Source organism: Triturus cristatus, chromosome 3_2, assembly GCF_964204655.1.
Source record: "Triturus cristatus chromosome 3_2, aTriCri1.1, whole genome shotgun sequence".
NCBI classification, from domain to species: domain Eukaryota; kingdom Metazoa; phylum Chordata; class Amphibia; order Caudata; family Salamandridae; genus Triturus; species Triturus cristatus.
The window spans coordinates 1092161262-1092181192 of record NC_140584.1 but is presented as its reverse complement, the minus strand read 5'-3'; the positions used below and the strand labels follow the sequence as shown (position 1 = coordinate 1092181192).

The 19931-nt window shown below is 43.9% G+C and overlaps 1 protein-coding gene across 1 annotated transcript in view; it reads right to left on the bottom strand.

Annotated features, from left to right (window-relative positions):
* NLK (nemo like kinase) overlaps positions 1-19931 on the bottom strand; it is a 1424501-nt gene that overhangs the window by 1348181 nt on the left and 56389 nt on the right. The window lies entirely within an intron of this gene.

Below are 19931 nucleotides of genomic sequence, written 5' to 3'. Positions count from 1 at the left end.
AAACATTGGACGTTTCCTGGCTGAATCGGGTCTGTTGGCATGTATGGTTGTACTACCATTGCCTCTTCCTTCTGCCCACAATGGTCTATTACATTGCCACAGCCTCTCTTGCAAGTCCTGTATTGTTGGTTTGTTGCCCCTGCCCCCCTTTCCACTGCCCTCCATAGTCTGTTGTGCTGCCACGGCCCTTCCTGCCTGCTCAGTGTGGTTAAATTGTTGCCTTTGCACCCTCCTACCTGCCTTCAATTTTCAGAGTCCGTGCCCCTGGCCTCTGCCTCTCAACAGTATCCTAATGAACAACAAGATTGCTAATATTCTATATTTATTACAAAAGTGTGGAACGCCTGACGTCATCTTGATGTAATCAAAACTGTAATACCTAGAGCATTTCCTTTAGAAATTACATATATGTGAGGGTCTTATTGGCATCAAAATTATGGTTAGTGCTCTAAAAGACTAAAATAAGGACATATTTTCTGAGTTTTCAAATCGCGACAAAGAACTTTTAAATTATTTGTAATCTTTATGTTTTTTTATCCAGTTGACCACTTGATTAAATGTTGCACTTAGGGGAGAGGATGTGGTGTTCCTTCCAGAACTGCAGACTTTGCAACTGGGGAACCAGGTTGGAGTTTCTGCTTCAGCTCGACATTCTGTGATTCTGGTCAAATCACTTAGTTTCCCCATGTCTACAACCAAAATGAATTTGTTCTTGTGTGATGTAACCAATGCTCATGTAAAGCACTCCAATACCTGACAAGTCTGCACTAAAGAACACTGCAAAAACACAAAATAATAAGTGTTTTGCACACTTCTGTCATTGGGCTATATTTGGGCTACATCTGGGTGATTTTGGGCTACATTTGGGCTCTTTTGTCTCCGGTGGCCATCTTGGGAGACTTATTTGTTATAAAGTTTCCTAATTTCCTCATTTACTGCAGTAGGAAATACTTTCAGTTTTTTACTTTGATTCCATCAAGAAGGCATTCAGATGTGTCACACATTTGCTATAAATTCAGAATGTTAGCACTCTTTTTGCTCATTAGATCACTGTAGTAAAGCTACTGCTCACTAAACGGGACAGAGCACTAACCCACTGGGGTAATAACTTTGATTTATTGCACAGGCACAAGAGCACACCCACTGAGGAACACTGCAGCGCACTACGTGTACCAGAAGGCTTTGAGAAAGGCAACGCCCACTGAGGCAGGTGACATGAATATAAAAGGTGCGTCAGAAACTTTGCTCTTAGTCACTATGCTTTGCCACTGAAGAAGGGAATATTTGACTCCTGAAACGCGTCTGGCACTTTGATTTACTGATGTCAGAAGCCTGTTTTCTGCCTGCCAGCAAGTTTCCAAATAAACGGCACGAATAACTCAATCTTCGTGTGGTTGAACTCCTTTGGGGCTATCCTGCTCGTGTGGATATATATATATATATATATAGATATATTCGGTCGCCGGTAGGTAGCTATAGTTAGGACCTATTATCCATAGGAAATCCGCAACATTCTATTTAGAATAACTTTGGCACCGGTTGACGAATCTTCGCGAAATTTTCAAAACTCGTGGCCCGCTCAGGTCCACTCCTATCATGAAAGTCTCGGGGTGATTCGTCACATTATCTTTCTCAGTCATGTGAGAATGAAGTCTGACACTCTCAGTAAAACATGTACATCCAACAAGGGCAGAGACTGTCAGTTGATTCCTTTGTGTTCTACTGCAGCTTCCCAGAGTGTTCCGAAGAACTACTAGAGCGCTAACAGTCCTACTTATGATAAACGTATGGCACACCTGAAGCCATCTTGCTTGGATTAAAGTGGTAACTCTTAAAACATTTAATTTAAAAAGGAACAAAATGAGGGGGTTCATTTTTCCATAAAAAGTATGATTAGTGCTGCAGAAAGAAAAATTAGGGCACATTTTGAGTGACTTCTCAAATCCTCTTCTATTTCATTAAAAAATTCTGACATGCAGACTGAAACATGCACTTTCAATACCAGCAGCAGTTTTCCCTGGTGAGCAGTAGCTTTACTACAGTGATCTAATGAGCAAAAAGAGTGCTAACATTCTGAATTTATGGCAAATGTGTGACACATCTGAATGTCTTCTTGATGGAATCAAAGTAAAAAACTGAAAGTATTTCCTACTGAGGAGACTGCAGTAAGTGAGGAAATTAGGAAACTTCATAACAAATAAGTCTCCCAAGATGGCCACCAGAGACAAAAGAGCCCAAATGTAGCCCAAATATCACCCAGATGTAGCCCAAGTATAGCCCAATGACAGAATGTCCCAGAATGTTCTTAAAAACAACTAGAGCCCTTACTGTCTTCATTATGACAAAAGTATGGCACACCTGAAGCCATCTTGATTGGAATAAACTGGTAACACTTAAAACATTTAATTTAAAAAGGAACACAATGAGGGGGTTAATTTTGCCATAGAAATTATGATTAATGCTGAAGAAAGAAAATGAGGGCACATTTTGAGTGACTTCTCAAATCCTCTTCTATTTCATTAAAAAATTCTGACATGCAGACTGAAACATGCACTTTTAATACCAGGAGCAGACTTCCATGGTGAACAGTAGTTTTACTACAGTGATCTAATGAGCAACTAGAGTGCTAACATTCAGAATTTATGGCAAATGTGTGACATATCTGAATACCTTCATGATGGAATCAAAGTAAAAAACTGAAAGCGTTTCCTACTGAGGAGACTGCAGTACATGAGGAAATTAGGAAGCTTCATAACAAATAAATCTCCCAAGATGGCCACCGGAGACAAAAGAGCCCAAATGTAGCCCAAAATCACCCAGATGTAGCCCAAATATAGCCCAATGACAGAAGTGTGCAAAACACTTATTATTTTGTGTTTTTGCAGTGTTATATAGTGCAGACTTGTCAGGTATTGGAGTGCTTTACATGAGCATTGGTTACATCACACAAGAACAAATTCATTTTGGTTGTAGACATGGGGAGACTAAGTGATTTGACCAGAATCACAGAATGTCGAGCTGAAGCAGAAACTTTAACCAGGTTCCCCAGTTGCAAAGTCTGCAGTTCTGGAAGTAACACCACATCCTCTCCCCTAAGTGCAACATTTAATCAAGTGGTCAACTGGATAAAAAAACATAAAGATTACAAATAATTTAAAAGTGCTTTTAGAGCACTAACCATAATTTTGATGCCAATAAGACCCTCTCATATATGTAATTTCTAAAGGAAATGCTCTAGGTATTACAGTTTTGATTACATCAAGATGATGTCAGGCGTTCCACAGTTTTGTAATAAATATAGAATGTTAGCAATCTAGTTGTTCATTAGGATACTGTTGAGAGGCAGAGGCCAGGGGCACGGACTCTGAAAATTTAAGGCAGGTAGGAGGGTGCAAAGGCAACAATTTAACCACACTGAGCAGGCAGGAAGGGCCATGGAAGCACAACAGACTATGGAGGGCAGTGGAAAGGGGGGCAGGGGCAACAAACCAACAATACAGTACTTGCAACAGAGGCTGTTGGAGGGAAGATCTATTACTGGTCAAGGAAGCTAGGGGCGGTCCCCAGAGCCCCGGGAGCCACCACAGAACTGAGCAGGAGAGTGAGTCAGGGACAAAAGGGGCACCTTAATTTGAGCCGGGGTGCCTAGGAACGCTTGCTCCAAAAATGAAGAAAACAGACATATGAGACATGGAATTGGAGGCAGAATACAATGGCAGTTTAATGAGAAGATGCAACTTCAAAGAAACCGCAGACAAAATACAGAATCCAGATATTCATACAGCTGTCGTGATATTCTCTGTATCTCAATTAATGTACTGACAGAGAGAGAGAGAGAAAACACATCTATAAATGCATCATGAGAAACAAGTTACACCAAGGAAAATGTTACCTAGGAACACTCACGTTTACTCTTAGAGCAAGCATTCCTGCAATTACAATACAAAATCTTTTAAATGCAAAAGTAAAGAGAACAATGGTTAAACATAACATGACATTTCATATAGGTAAAATAGAATAAGATACTTCAAGCAAAGCAGAGCAAGACATTTTAAGCAAAGGAAGACATGGCTATGATGGGCAAGAACGAGGGTGCAGGGGCATGCACAAAGGACGATGGAGGATAGAAGGGAGGGTCAGGACCTGTGCACAGACAAGAAAGTTCAGGGGAAGGGACCTCACAACAGACCCCACGGGGCAGGCAGGAGGAGCAGTTGCAGCACAACAGACCAGGAAGGGCAGAAGGGTGTGGCAGTACAATGGACCATGTAGGACAGGAGGAAGAGGATATGGGCATGGCATGTGGACAGGCAGGGTGGAGGTGGCAGGGACAGGTTACAGTCATCTGACAATGCTAGGCAGGTGGGAGGGGAGTGGCAGCTCAACAGAACACTCAGAGTAGATAGGAGTGGCAGGTCCATGGGACATGGTGGGCAAAAAGGATGGAGCAGGGGCATGCACAAAGACATCAGAGGGCAGGGGGAAGGAGAATAGGGGCAGCAAGCTAAGCACAGAGTTTAAGCAGGAGGTCAATGATGGGGCATAGAATTGGGCAATGGAGGGCAGGAGGAGTGGACTGGTACATCATACTAAATTGAGGGCAGTGGCAGCACATCAGACCATGCATGGCAGGAGGGAGGAGGCTAGTCCATGGATTCACACAACAGAGGATAGGGAGGATGGGGATGGGGCAGCAAGCTAACTGTTCAGAGAAGGCGGGTATTAGGAACTTTATTGTTTTTAAAACAGTGTGTCTGTGTGAACTACTTAAAATATGAACAAGTATGCAGCATAATCTCACTTTTATTCAGGAAGAAGAGGACGTTTGTGACTGTGACTCCGGGCTCACTTGGCAGAAACACCCCCTGACACTCCACCCCCTATCGCAAAATGTAATGCCCGTGAAAAGGGTAGGTGAACACAGTGTTATATAGAACATAGTCCTGAGAGCACGATTGAAAATGAAAACTAGATATAGTGTATGGTATAAACTATGCACCAAAAAGTGTGACATAAGATGAACCGGGCGTGAAATATAATATGCAATACATTGTGCGCAATGACAGATTCATTGGAGAGCGCGAGATAGCACAGGCACTAGCGCGTGCTATGCGATATGCGCCTTGGAGTGTAATATGCACAGGGCAGTGTTGTGTAACCTAACTAGTCTCTAAAGTTGTAATATAAAATATGTGCTGGGGAGTGTAATGTTGCATATGCACTGTGACAAAGATATGGATCCCAGATTGTAATATGTATGGCATAGCACTGTGCGTTATAACATAGGCATCGAGGAAGTCACGTTAGATGGGGCAATATAACCCGTGCGAAGACAAGTGTGGCATGACATATTCACGGGGTGGTGTTACAGTGCACATGGGCTAGAGAGTGTCATAGCATATGCACTAGCTGGTGGAATACAACACAGAGGTGTGTGGCACTCGGCAGGCAATGGTGGGTGTAACTGACTCTCAAGTGATGTTCGTCCCCTTTCCAGAGAGTAAAATAAAAAGTATTACACATCCGGCAGTGGATGTGTGTTTTATTAACCGTGAGGGGGGTTTCTTGCATAGTTTTGGTCGAATTTTTGTCGAATCCCCTTTGAATGGCTTGGTGTGCATGTGTATTAAATGTGCCCGTCAATAGCTACCCATGTTTGTATAAATAAACGACAAGGGTGTCTACCGGGATTAGGCACGGTAGGGCATCAGACATGTCAGAGCTTCACTAGTGGTGTAAATACATTCCACGTGGATTCATTGCATGCATAGTCGCCTTTTAATGAATATCACGCAAATCGTCATGGTGATAGGTACGTACGGTTTGTCCAGCATGTCCTAGGTGTGTCTATAAATATATATTTTTTTTTAAATAATAAAAAACAGTGGCCGGCCCTGGGGATTGGGGTCAAAAAAATATAATTAGGAGACAGGCCCTGGGGGATTGGGTCATCAGGGCCAATAAATTAGAATAAGAAGGGGAACCACACAGCCCCCCTTCTTAAAAAATTAAAATAAATAAAAGACTGGCATCGTGCCGGAGGCCATGCCCCCTCCGTGCAGCACTCTGCAAACGCGCCCCCAACAGGCATCTCCAGTATGCCCCAGGGAGCTGCGCTGCAGACAGGTGTTCTGAGGCCAAGCCCCTTTTTACACCTCTCTGCAACGCAGCTCTGTGGCGCTTACTGGAGGTACCTGGTGGTCTAGTTTGACCCTAGGGACCCTTAGGATTCAAGGGGACTTAATCTCTCAACTTAGAACAGCAACAGGGCGCGTTTACACAGTGGTGAAGGGAGGGGACGGGGCCTGAGGTGACGTGTGCAAACACGCACTATGGCACGTTTTAAATTGGGGATATAATTTCCCTTCAATACTGAGGGCCCACCAAAAGCTTCCAGTAAGCGCCACTGAGCTGCATTGCAGAGAGGTGGTCCAGGCCGTGCCACTTTTTACACCTATCTGCAACGCAGCTCTGTGGCACTTACTGGAGGTACCTAGTGGGCTAATTGGACCCTAGGGACCCTCAATATTCAAATGAACTTAATCTCTCTACTAAAAATGGACACAGGGCGTGTTTACACAGTGGTGAAGGGAGGGGACGGGGCCTGAGTTAACGTGTGCAAAAACGCCCTGTGGCCTGTTTTAAGAGGTAGTTTTAATCCCCATGCCCTATTATATACTAGGGGCTTACAGAGGAGGTCATGCTAATCACAGGGGGACCCCAACGCATAATGTTCCCTAGTGTATGTAGGTGTTTTCACTGTATTCTAAGGGTCTTTTAACATAGCACTGGCTCTAGGACTGGTTAGTCAGACTCAGTTACCACCAGTATCCGTCTGAAAAAGTTGAGGGTACAGGATGATTTTGCAACAAGGCTTCTTTCTGCTCTTCTTTTTGTTCTTTCTGCACGTTATCCTTCTTCCTGCACTTATCTTCGTATTTGAGGACTTCTGATGCTTCTTTCTGCACTTCTTTTGTTTCTTTCTGTGCATTTTTTCTTCTTTCTTCACATGTCCTATCTCTGTAGGCATAGTTAGAAATTAGCATTTAAAAAACCTTTGAAATTCACAGAAAAAACCATAGGTTTCAGGCACGTTATAGTTAGGAATTAGCATTTAAAAAACCTCAGAAATTCACTGAAAAAAACAAAGGTTTCAGGGGTGTTATAGTTAGCTGGACTTTTCACTTGTACAAAACCATTGAAATTCCCCCGTTATAGTTAGTTCAGCTAACTATAAATCACGCGCCCGCAATGCACTGCTGATGACGTCACATATTACATCACTCATGACATGGTCAGTGACATCACTCATGACATCACTGATGACATCTCAAATGACATCACTGATGACATCATCCAGTGAATGTGTGTTTTTCTGAAAATTAAATATGTTTTATATGTGTATATCTCAAGGTCGAAGGAAGAATAAATGGGTATATAAGTGTCTAAATGGATGATTTGTTTTTGAAAAATTGATTGTGTAACTGACTGATTAAGTGTATCATAGTGAATACATGGCTTAGTGAGTAATGTTTAAATATGTAAATATCTGTATCAGTCTCTCACTTTGCGTATAAGTGGCTACATGGGTTGGTGAGTAGCTACATGGGTGTCTATATAGGTTATTAGTTGGTTTTTTGAGTATCAGTCTGAGTGTCTGCATGGTTCGGTGGGGGGTATTACGTAGTGCATAGATGCATGAATGAGTGACTCACTGTTTGTATGAGTAAAACACATTTTGGGAGCCCCCTTTTTTCTCGGCCCCCGCTTGACGAATCACCCCGAGACTTTCATGATAGGAGTGGACCTGAGCGGGCCACGAGTTTTGAAAATTTCGCGAAGACTCGTCAACCGGCGCCAAAGTTATTCTAAATAGAATTTTGCGGATTTCCTATGGATAATAGGTCCTAACTATAGCGACCTACCGGCGACCGAATATATATATTATCTACTGGCGGTCGCCAGTAGATAGTTAGAGTTAGGACCCTCTTACCATAGGAAATCCGCAACATTCTATTTTGAATAACTTTGGCGCCGGTCGACGAATCCTCGCAAAATTTTCAAAATAGGTGGGGCGTTGAGCTCCGCTCCTACCCTGAAAGTCTCGGGGGGATTCGTCAAGCGGGAGCTGAGATAAAAGGGGGGTCCCAAAACGCGTTTTTCCCATGCATTTTTCCATAGGACCTTTAGACAGAGCTACAGCCCGAACGGCTGAACAGAATTTAATGAAATTTGGCAGAGAGGTAGTCCTCAGGTCAAGGAAGTGCCTTTTGTAGGTTTGGTGTAAATCTGTTCAGTAGATTCTGAGAAAATAGCCTTTAAATCAATATATATATATCTGAGCCAGCTTACGGTGCGCTTACGGTGCGCTTACCGTACGCGTACGGTGACGTGCACGAGCGCGATTCTGATTGGCCGTTAGATCTTAGTAAACATTCGAATCGGTCGAAACCAGGAAGCGGCGGCCGCCATTTTCTCTCTCGCACTCTGACAGGGGGTTGAAAAACAAAGTGCAAAAACATGTAAAGGGGCTGTTTAGACAGCTCCCAAGCACCTAGCCATGTCGAGGGAGTCCCCAACGATCCCCCAAGTGAAAAAAGGCAATTTTAATTTTTTTGAAAATTTCGCCGATTACGCTTACCTTACGCGTACGGTAATAAATAATAAAAAAATTAAAAAAATATCCACATTCTCCCCACCCCGTGTGCAAATGGTGCCCGAAGGGCACCATTTGCGCATGGCTATTTACAGCAAAACAAAACATATTTTACCTGTCACAACGATGCTCATCATATGTCCTCCATGTGCGCATGGCGCGCGAAGCGCATCGTGCGTTCATGGCCCATCTAGCGTAACGTGGGCACGCGGTGCGCGAAGCGCACCGCGTGCTCACTGTGCGCGCACGGAACGAACTGCGTTAAGTGGGCGCGCACGCCACAAATGGCGTAAAGTAACTTAGCATTTAAAAAAACGTACAAATTCACTGAAAAAACCATAGGTTTCACACACGTCAGTTAGGAATTAGCATTTAAAAAACCTTGCAAATTCACTGAAAAAACCATAGGTTTCACACATGTTCTAGTTAGCTGGACATTTTACTGATAAAAAACCAATGAAATTCCCCCGTTATAGTTAATGTGTCACGTGGTTTTAGGCCACTCCCTATTTACAGTGCTAAGTTAGCTCAATCACGTTAGCTGTTGGAAAAACATCTTGTTGCTTATGCTGCCTTTGCACCCGACACTGTTGTTACATGTTATTCATTTGAGAAATGCAGACTCGTCTCAAGTGAATGTTATTTATACATCCTTAACAGTTGCTAGTGCCCTTGGTCTGTACATCGAGTAAAGAACTGTTCTAGGACACTAGACGGTGCCGGCTGATTATGTTCAGGGTGATCGTACCACTGTTTAGTCACAACATGCACGCAGCCGCAAATACCAGAATGTCGTGGGCTTTAATATCACAGCGCAGCATATTGTTAAGGCATTCGATAGAAGAGCTGTTGCAGAGAACACTGAGCTGATCCTGTGATGTGATACACCCGAGCTGATCTATACCGTATGGGGTCCCCTATGCAAGCCTATGAGACCTTCTAATAGTCTAATAATATATTATTAGTTGCTAGAGAAAGGAGGGTGGTTGTTTTCCACTGTCATTACAATATGATCGCTCCTTTCATTTTCTATGGTATTGTAACAATGCTAATGGTAATGATCTTAACCATTTGTCTGCTTATGTTAGCCAAAGTACTGTATAACAGGACTCGAGGTTTATGAATAAATTCTTTAAACTTTACTGTGTCTTAGCTATTCTGTTGTGGACTAATATATATGTGCAAACGGGTATTTCGGGTTCCCACCATTGCTGAGAATAACTAAGTCGCATGTTCTGGGTTGTCTATACATTGGGACCGCCGAGCTAAATCTCGGATAACGAATGTGACACTAAGCTAGTCGGATAAGGGGTTCTTAGTTCTGAGGGGAGTTTCCGGTACACCACAATTCTCTAAGGTTCTGGTTTCCTGCGCATAGTTCTGTGCATACGCAGAATCCCTACAACATGGCGCACCTAACGTTTGGTCTTAATATCTGAGATGCCTTAGTAGTGCTTTTTATTAGTCCATAACGCCCTCACTCTGGTTTCCGGATAACGGGAGTGACGGTTTAACCTACCTAGGTTTTAGGCTATAGGTTCTTTCAAGCTTGATTATAAAAAAGGTTACACTAAACTAAGCCCAAGTGCTACTACAGATCCTCGTTGTATCTTCTTTTTCGTCCTAATGGCGGTAGAAATTCCCGCTCATAGTAGGCTGTCTCTACGTGCTCATTTGAGGACGTACGGGGTGCCTGATGACGGGATGGCAGTGGTGTTTGTCGTTAGTGCAAGTGCCACTTACCCTTATGAGTTGTTTTACTCTTGGGTTACCTTTGAGGCTGTGGAAGATGTCGATAAAACGTTCCACAAATACACTGCCACGCCGGTGCCTCTACATTATACCCCATATATGGCTTTAGAAATTCCTATTTCAACCTGGCAGCACACTATTTGGTTTAATGGCACCCTCCCCCACACGGTCACCCCGGCGAGACTGGGTCCTTTGTCTATTGAAGGAGCTACTTGGCCGGTGCTGGCCGGACATACACCTCATCCACGCTACCTGACGGTAGGAGTGGATAGCTTACGTATACTACACACGACCCCGATTACGGTCCATAGGGCGTTAGTGCAGTATGTGTCGCGCACTGTACAGGTGGGGGCACCTGCAGTTGCGGGACACGGGGCTGATCACCATCATGCGGTTGTGATCAGTCCTGTAATGGTAAACGCGGTTGTTGGCAAGCGCCCCCAGAATAAGGATGAGTATCCTTATTGGCTTGCAGAGAAATTCGATCAACTAGAAGCCGTGTTTCCTAACACTAGTCCTGTGGATAAACACAGGATACTCACTATTACTTTGCCGAAAGAACTAGTCCCAGACATTGTCGATTGTGACAATTGGGGCAAGGTCTTTGCCGCGACCTATTCGAAGTGCTTCGGCACTACGTCTATGTCGGTACTACCTTCCGTTATCAAGAAAGTCCAGGAGGACCATGGGGCGGAAGCAGCTATTGAATTAGGAATGTGGCTTATCGACAGCTTCGATATAGTATGTTCCATGATAATGGGAAATCTCAAAGGAGATGCCATGCAGTTTCAAGTGGGAAACATGATGGCACTTATTGCGGATGACGATAAGCCGAGGGAGTTTGCAAAAGTTATTGCGAAAGCCTATAGGATGGTTGGACGTAGTGCCCTAGGCGTGAAACCCGTCATCAAAATTCCTGATGTAGTACAGCACACTAAAGTGAGTTCGTCTACAAAAGACGATAAACCCAACTTTCCAAAACAAAATTGGCGAGCTAAAAAACAAGAAAGCAACAGAAACAGGAGACTCGTCCTGCGTTCCCAGTTCAGGCATATGTTGAACGCACTTATGATTTGCGTGATCGTTCTCGTATTAAGTCACCTGATAGGTTTCAGGTTCCTGACCAGCGCTCTCCTCGTTCTTCACAGGAAACAGCGGCTTCACACTTTGGTGGAGGAGACCGTGGGAGAGGCCGGGGTGCTCAAGGTCGAGACCAGCCCCGACAGGAGGACAGAAAAGGCAAGCAGGAGGATTCTGCACGTCCACGTCCTCCGTTTCAGAAAAAGAAGGTTGCTGCAATCTCAGCGAAGTATGCCTCAGATGGTACGGACACAGCTTCTGAACATGAAATGGGCGCTGACGCTGCTAGACAGCGCGGCGGAGGTTACAGTAGTGCGGGGAGCACTGCGTCCATTTCTGGAGGCGACAGCAACTAAAATCTATGTAACAGTAGAAACTGCTGATACTCGCGTAGCCCCCCCTGAGAGATTATTTGACATTGTCCTCAATATTGAGGGTGACATACAACGAAAAATTAACGCAGTATTTTGGGATAATCTAACGACCACCTATGATATGCTATTGGCGGAGAAAGATTGGCCCCCGGCTTTCGTTCTAAACGCTCCAAGGGGGGGAAGAAGTTATTCTTCCTTCTTTTGGACACGTAGTGCCCAAGGAGGAGTCTAAGAAGTTGGCCGAGGAGTGGGCGCGGGTGCTTGCACCTGCGTTGTATCGTAATCAGGTGGGGTGGGATAAAAGTTCTACCCTCCACGAATTTCCATTGCGGTCCGACCCCCAGCCTCAGCCCAAATACCCTATGCGTCGTGAGGCTAGGTCTCACGTCGCGGCTATCCTTGAACAATTGGAATATCAGGGAGTAATTGAAACGTGTGTGTCATCCATGAATAATCCTTTATTCACTGTAACGAAGCCTGACGGATCGTACCGCCTAGTTTTGGATTACCGGCACTTAAACTCGCACTGCCGGAATTGTGCGGTGCAAAATACCCATAGTTCAGCCCTCGTAGATAGTCTTGTGAGAAAAAGGTTCAAAACCACACTCGACTTGTCCAATGGTTTTTATTGCCATAACATATCCCCTCATAGTTATGAGTGGACCGCTTTTACTTCGGGTGGTAAACAAAAAGTGTTCAAAAGACTCCCAATGGGCTATAAAAATAGTACTGGGGTATTTGCTGCTCGTGTGGTCTCTCTCTTAGAGATGGTAGACCCAGAGGCGTACTCGTACGTTGATGACATCTACTTAACAGACGAGTTGCTTCCACACCTTGCTCGCGTGGACAACATAATTTGTATGTTTGCGGACTTTGGTTACAAGTTTAACTTTAAGAAGTCCCACATTGCCGAGTACACAGTTTTATTCTTGGGGTACGAACTCAACAATGAGGGCTGAGGCTTGGCTCCGCAGTTCCTTGAGAAATGCGCACGCCTTCGTATCCCTACGACACTGAAACAACTACAATCATTGCTGGGCTTTCTGAATTTCGGTCGTACCTACATTCCTGAATATGCCCAGCGTATCAAGACACTATATGCCTTGGTGCAACCTACTTTTACCAAATCTTGCTGGCTGCCAGAACATTCGGCTGCATTACACTCTTTGCAGTCTGACCTTCTTACTGCGAAATATTTACAAACCCGTGATAACCACACAAACCTGGTCATAAGAATTGTACCGGGTGTGGAGGGGTTCACGTACTTAACATACAATGAAGGCGACACTGTCCCCATTGCTTACAAATCGCATTTATATACTTCGGCTGAAATGCGTTTCTCCACTGTCGAAAAAGTTTTGACGGCGGTTCAGATGGCAATCCTGAAAGAACGAGCGCTATCACAGGGGAAGCGCATGATGGTGGTAACACCATTTCCTGCCCTGGAGGCAGTCACTAAAGCTAGTGTGCCGAATTATAAAGCTTTGCATCCAAGGTGGATACAATGGGCGACCTCCTTAGCCTCGCCTGATGTCGAATACATTTTTGACGCAGGACTTCAGACTCAGGAGAGTTTGGAGTATGAATTAGTTCATCCGGCTCCACTTACATTGCGCCCGTTGGAGGAGTTCAATTGTGTCATATACACTGATGGGTCCGCGCAGCCCGCAACTGGATCAAGGCACGCTTATTCAGCGGCTTGCGCAATTGTTGTTGGTACTTTCGTGAATGGTGAATTCGTACAGGATGCGGTACATACGCAGACTCTGGGTGATTGTACCGCACAATTGGCGGAGCTTAGAGCTCTGGTGCTTGCACTGGAGTTTGCTGATTACAGAGTCACAACTCTTATAGTGAGTGATTCTTACTATTGTGTTCAATCTTACAACGACAATCTGATGTTTTGGATTGCGAATGGATTTCGTGATTCAAAAGGTAGCACAGTGAAGCATAAAACGCTTTGGGCTAGGGTGGCTGAACTAAAATGCAGTCGACCCCTTGTGAATGTTATTCACACTCTTGGTCACCAACGAGTTGGCGTCCATGCTGTCGATAACAGTTTGGCTGACGAGGCAGCTAAAACAGCAGTGGCAACATACTTAGTAGCAGCAGTTACAAGATCCAAAAGTAAGATCGATGATGACATCTTGGCAGCTATTGCTGCATCAGAGACTGGGACGGACTTCTCTAGAGGTTTCCCTTCTCGATACCATTATCACTTAAGTCCTGATAACGTCCCGTTAGTGAGGATTAATGATGTTGGGGATAGGGTTATTCCCAATTCGGACTGCAGGCCCGCTTTGGTACAAGCTGCGCACGAGGGTGTTGCGTCTGCGCACGCCGGAGTGTCCGCAACTGTGTCACTGTTGCAACAGCGTTATTGGTGGTACGGTTTGTACAAACATACACGGACTTATGTCCTCAATTGTGGGATTTGCCAACAGATAAAGCCATCTACGGTGGCGCGTCCACCACAAACGCAGCTGCATATATCTAATCAACCACTAGCGTGTGTTTATTTAGATCACTGCGGTCCTTTTTCCTCGGACACTGCGTACAAGTATATCTTGGTTGCAGTAGATTCGTGCACACGTTTTCTTTGGGTGTGGCCACACAGGAGTGCTGATGCCAGGACTGTCATCAAAGCATTGCTTGTCTTTATAGGGAGTTTTGCATGTGGCACCCTTCACTCTGATCAGGGCCCTGCGTTCGCCTCTAAGGCTTACAAAGAAGCTATGAGAAGTTTGGGGGTCCAAGTCAAATTTTCGTCTCCATACCGGCCTGAGGGCAATAGTGTTGTGGAACGAATGAACCGTGACCTAAAGCAATCATTGACAGCCAGGGTGTTAGGTACTGGAAAAAACTGGCTAGCCCATTTGTATGACGTCCAACGTGCACTTAATAATCTCCCTAGAAGGTCTCTGGGTGGGAGGACCCCGTACATGATGCTCTTCGGAGTTCGAATGTTTGTTCCTGACCTTGAGGGTCTCGACATGGCGGCGGCAGCAGCGCCTTTTGACTTAGATGACCACTGTACTGTCTTACAGAATCTTCAAGAAACAAGAGACACTCTAGCAAAAGAACACGTATCCTCTGCGACCGAAGCTGGACTTCAGATTCCGGTAGTCGGCTGGCTACCCAGAGTTGGTGATCTGGTCCGTGAGAAGGTGGAGAAGAAGAAGGAGTTTGGCCCCTCTTATCGTGTACCAGTGCCGGTGCTTGGAGTGGAGGGTACCCGCACAATTGTTTTGCCTCCACTTCCTGGTCACAGAGACAACAGGTACATTTCAGTTGACAATGTCAAGCTACACAGGGTGGCCGATACTCCATAGTCTGACACCTTCAGTTTCTTGCCCTTCAATGATGCGCAGTTCTGTAATGGTTCCACCATCTGACATCGTGCCTGCGGTTGCCATTGAAATGCAAGTACTTTCTGATTCTGCTGTATCACCTGCGGATGGTGCTTTGCCTGATGATGCTGAGTATTCTTATCCTGCTGATGTCCCTTTGTCCCTTTTGCAATCAACTGACATTGTCCAGTCTAATTCTTCCTTTGGAACTGAATCATTGACTTCCACTGCCCCTTCCAAATTTTCAACATTTTTTGCCTGGTTCAAGAGACAATTTTTGGTTCCCCCCTGGATTTACATTTGGCTGGTGCTCATTTGCGTTTTTTTGTTCATGTCCATTGGTTTTGTGGTGGTGTTTTTTAGGCTGATAAATGGACACTACCTGGATGAACGTTCTACAATTAGTTTAATTAATGGAACTTTGGCCCCACATTCATCGTCGCACATCATGAAGAGGGACATGACTTTTGTAAATATCACCGCCTGGCCTGTCCGTGATGGAATAGCATGGGATGCAGTTAAATTTCAAATTCATGGGCCGACGGAAGTGATTATTGTGCCATCTGTATATCGTGTTTCTATGGGAGATGTGGTGAAACAAGACATTCGGTCTGATGATTGGGATGTTAAAACTATAGAGACGCTGTTTTCTGATTTGAAATACTATGCCGCATTTGATGCTGAGGATTTGTATTTGAATAATGAAAACTATGCAGAACAGTTTTGTTATCAACATTATGGCACACATTTTCTTCATAGGGCAAACACATTTCGTAGTTTCGTCAACTTTACACAGTGGGAACATTGCCCAGCGCCGAAGATTGGTAGTTCAAAAACATTGATCGAAAAATTTTCGTATTTTTCAGATTTCAGTGTATCCAATAATGCATCTTTTTATTTTAAACTTAGAGACGAACCTATTTCAAAGGTTCGTTTGACCCACACTAAATTGTTGTTTTCTAAGTCCTTCATGGACGATTTGGCAGTTGGTGGGTATGACATTTGGAAACATACTATTGATCTCAAATCGGTTTGGGGAACTAAATCTTGGCAAGTACAAGGTACAGAAGCTTTACATCGTGCCTGCCTCATCCCAAACCACATGTTATTTTTAAATTCTACAATTTTTCAGACAACCTGTTTAGGATTGGCTATTTCTAAAAAATTAAATTCCCCCTCGATCCCGGATCTGAGAGCTTACCCTGGTTGGGAGAATCACACAGATCTGTCCCTTACTATGTTGCAGTCTTTTATTTCCAATTCCACCTTCAATATTAGTGCATTAGACCCTAAAGGTTGGTTGGTATGGCAGAAAAGTTCGGATAACTGTCAACGTAGATTTTTGGGGTTAATTCCCGGGTATGTACAGGATAGAGTAGACCCACGTTTTCTGTCCTCACACACTGTCACTACCTACTCGGTAGGTAAATTGTGCCAGACATGGTTGCAACATTCCACATTAGATTCAGTTAAGATTCACTTGTCACGTTTGCATGACAAAATTGATTTGAATGATTTTGTTAAGGGTCCCGCATTGGGTAGATCCAAAAGATGGGTGTATGCTGTTTACAACGAGGTCTGGAAGTTGTCGCAGATTGAGGCTGCTTCCAGACTCCGTGCTATTGACCAAGCCCATATGGAAAAAGTATTGGCAGTAATAGATAATAGTATTAATACCTTATCTTCAAGAATATATACATTGGATAACATTGTTTCATCTGTTGTAGATATTGTCCAGGACGATGTGTCTGTATTGTATCATGGTCAAAATCAATTGCGTTCGATAATGCAATTTGCTTGGACTTTGCAGACGTTAAAGGCGGGGAAAGTGCCGTGGGATTACATGAATATTTCTTCTTTATTCCGCCCATTTAATCTGACATCAAAGCAGCAATTCATGTCCATGAAAGATGCTACATATTCACTACTGCATATAGAAAAGTTAGAACCTTTGCCTTTTTCTGTTGCTGAGTCGGATTATGCTGTGTGGCTTGTCCAAGGGATGGTCACTCTGCCAATTTCTATGTATAGGTTTAGTTCATGCATGAAACATTATGCCTTAGGCAGATACGAAAAACTTGGTTCTGCGTTCTTGCATGAGGTATGGTCTCTCCCATTTACATATCGATGTGAGAGAGACGGCAAAGAAGTTTATTTGAAAGGTGAGGAGTGTACATCTGCTCCTGATCATTCTGTAGTATGTAGACATATCCAATTACATGGATCATGTAATATGAATGCCCCTAATTTAGCTTGCGTATTGAAGGGCATTCCTGTGCCAGTTATAACACCGTCATTTACGCTGCTTGCTAATGGTAGTTATTTGCTTTTAAATAGTGAGGCTTGCTGTGGGATGTTGGCTGGAATTCCCTATATTGTTTCAGTTTCACGGAGAGTAATTTGCTGTAATAACGTGCTGTTCCCACCCCCGCAAGGCCGACTGGATATATCCATCTGGCCGACGATTCCGACCTTGAAAGCAGAGTTCAATAGGATGAGCAGAATAAGGGCTCTTTTGTCTCAAAAGGAGGTTGCATTGACTTCGTCACGTGAAACATTTCTCCTTCAGGTGGTGAAAGCTCGCACGGAAGTTCAAGCACTTTTGAATACTGACCTCCCCCTCCATTTTGGCACACTAATACACACTATCATCAATGCTTCTTCTACGACTGGTCTGGTCCATTTTTTTAAAATTGTAGGCTCTGGCCTTGTGACGTCTTTCCAGTCTATTTTTGGTATAATACCAGCTATTTTTCATTCTATTTTTTCTGGTGTTTTCGGAGGGTTTCCTCTGATACTCGCATTAATTGCTGGCATACTACTGTTGGTCTGCGCACTACGCTATGGCTGCACACCTTGCGCTTCTCGACCACAGAGTCAGCCTGTTCCATCTGCGTAGCCAGATGTGGGAAACTTATGGGACTTTACCACTGGCTACCTTGAGTATCGCTTATCGATTATCCTTCCGGTTCCCGTATTTCACTTGTGTACAGCCTGTTTTTCACTGTCTCGAATGTCCGTTCCAATGGGCTCTGGGTGTGTGTTTGTCAAACTTGGTGTCACCTGACCTGGATTTTGATCAACTGATGTATCCCTTAGTGGTTCATGAGTTTGACTGTTCTGGAGTCGGGTTTATGGCCTTGGGTGCGGCGCATGGAGTCCTTGGATTATGGGATATCGAGAAAGCAGCAGTTGACTTCCTGGCACGAAGTTACATCGAGATGCCTGCTTCTTGGCCACGTGGAGTGCTTGATGCTCATTTCCCGGTGGAACACGTGTGTTCTTTTTCGTTGCTGGATTGGATGACAGCCAATTTTGCGGATGACTCCAATGATTTTCTACTGGAAGCTGCAGCTACATATGCTGCTTATACCTTCTTAAATTGACTGCCGGATGTCTTTATGAAAAAAAAATATTTGTAATATATGTATAGCTAAAATTTTATGGAAGAAGACATGGGCAAATAAGTGTCTAAATACAGTATTAGCATCAGCAGAGGATTGCGGTCGCGTGAGTTATAGTTGCCTACAGTAACTATAACGGGGGAATTTCATTGGTTTTTTATCAGTAAAATGTCCAGCTAACTATAACATGTGTGAAACTTATGTTTTTTTCAGTGAATATATATATATATATATATATATATACACACACACACACACACACTAGTCTATATGTCCACCCCCTGGGGGTGGATGGGGGTGATTATCCCCAATCTGCCTCTCTGGGGCGGTGGAGCACACCAGGAAGTAGGGGCAGCCCACCATTGGCATGGCCATGCCTTCACCCCAACAATTAGGCAGATGGTCCTGCGGACCTCCCCCATCCCCTGGTGGGCAGATTAGGCAATTACCCCCAATTTCCCCCCCCTGGCAGAAACATAAAGCCAACTAGATACCAGTACTTTGAAAATGGAGTCAAAACAAGCAAAAGGAGTGGGTGGTCTACCTTCACATTGAGGCATACCTTTGCCCCGGAAGAGCAAATAAGAAGTTGGTCCCAATTGTGGATATTGCCCCAAATCTGCATAGACACCAGGCATTTTGCATTTGGGGCAAGAGAAAGGGAAGCAGGTGTCCGTCTCTGACATCAACACAATGCAATAATAACTTCCTAGGCAATTGACGCGATTAGTAAATTGATATTTAAAATGTGTCCAAATAGTATAGCCAAAACAGTTTTTTTTTTAAAAATTCACATTAATGTTTATTGTTAATATGATTCTCACAGAATCAAAGACCAGATCAGTAAAAAAAGCGATTCAACAGTGCATTTATACATAATGTAGACATTCAATGTAATAATATTCATCAAACAACAGTTAAAATTAAAACAAATCAGTGGCCATATGGTTATCTTCTACGCGCGTTTCGGCGAAAAGTACGCCTTCGTCAGGAAAAGCCACAATTCCTGTAAATTAAAAAATCAAGTATTTACAAAAATGATGTTGCATGAATAATTTTTTTACATCTTTAACATTAAGTTTGGCTATAAACTAAACAGGACACTTTACATATAGTGAGAATCATTTGTTCTCATGCGAAGATGAAGAGAAGGATGACATTTACATATAAAGTGGTTATACTTGGGAATGATGGATATCTATCTAATGGGTGATTATGGAAGTGATGGGATATCTGGTAATGAGTGAGGATAAAAAGGTAGTGGGGAGAAAGGAAAGAGAAAGGGGGAGGTGGGGGTTTTTTGAAAGAAGGAAAA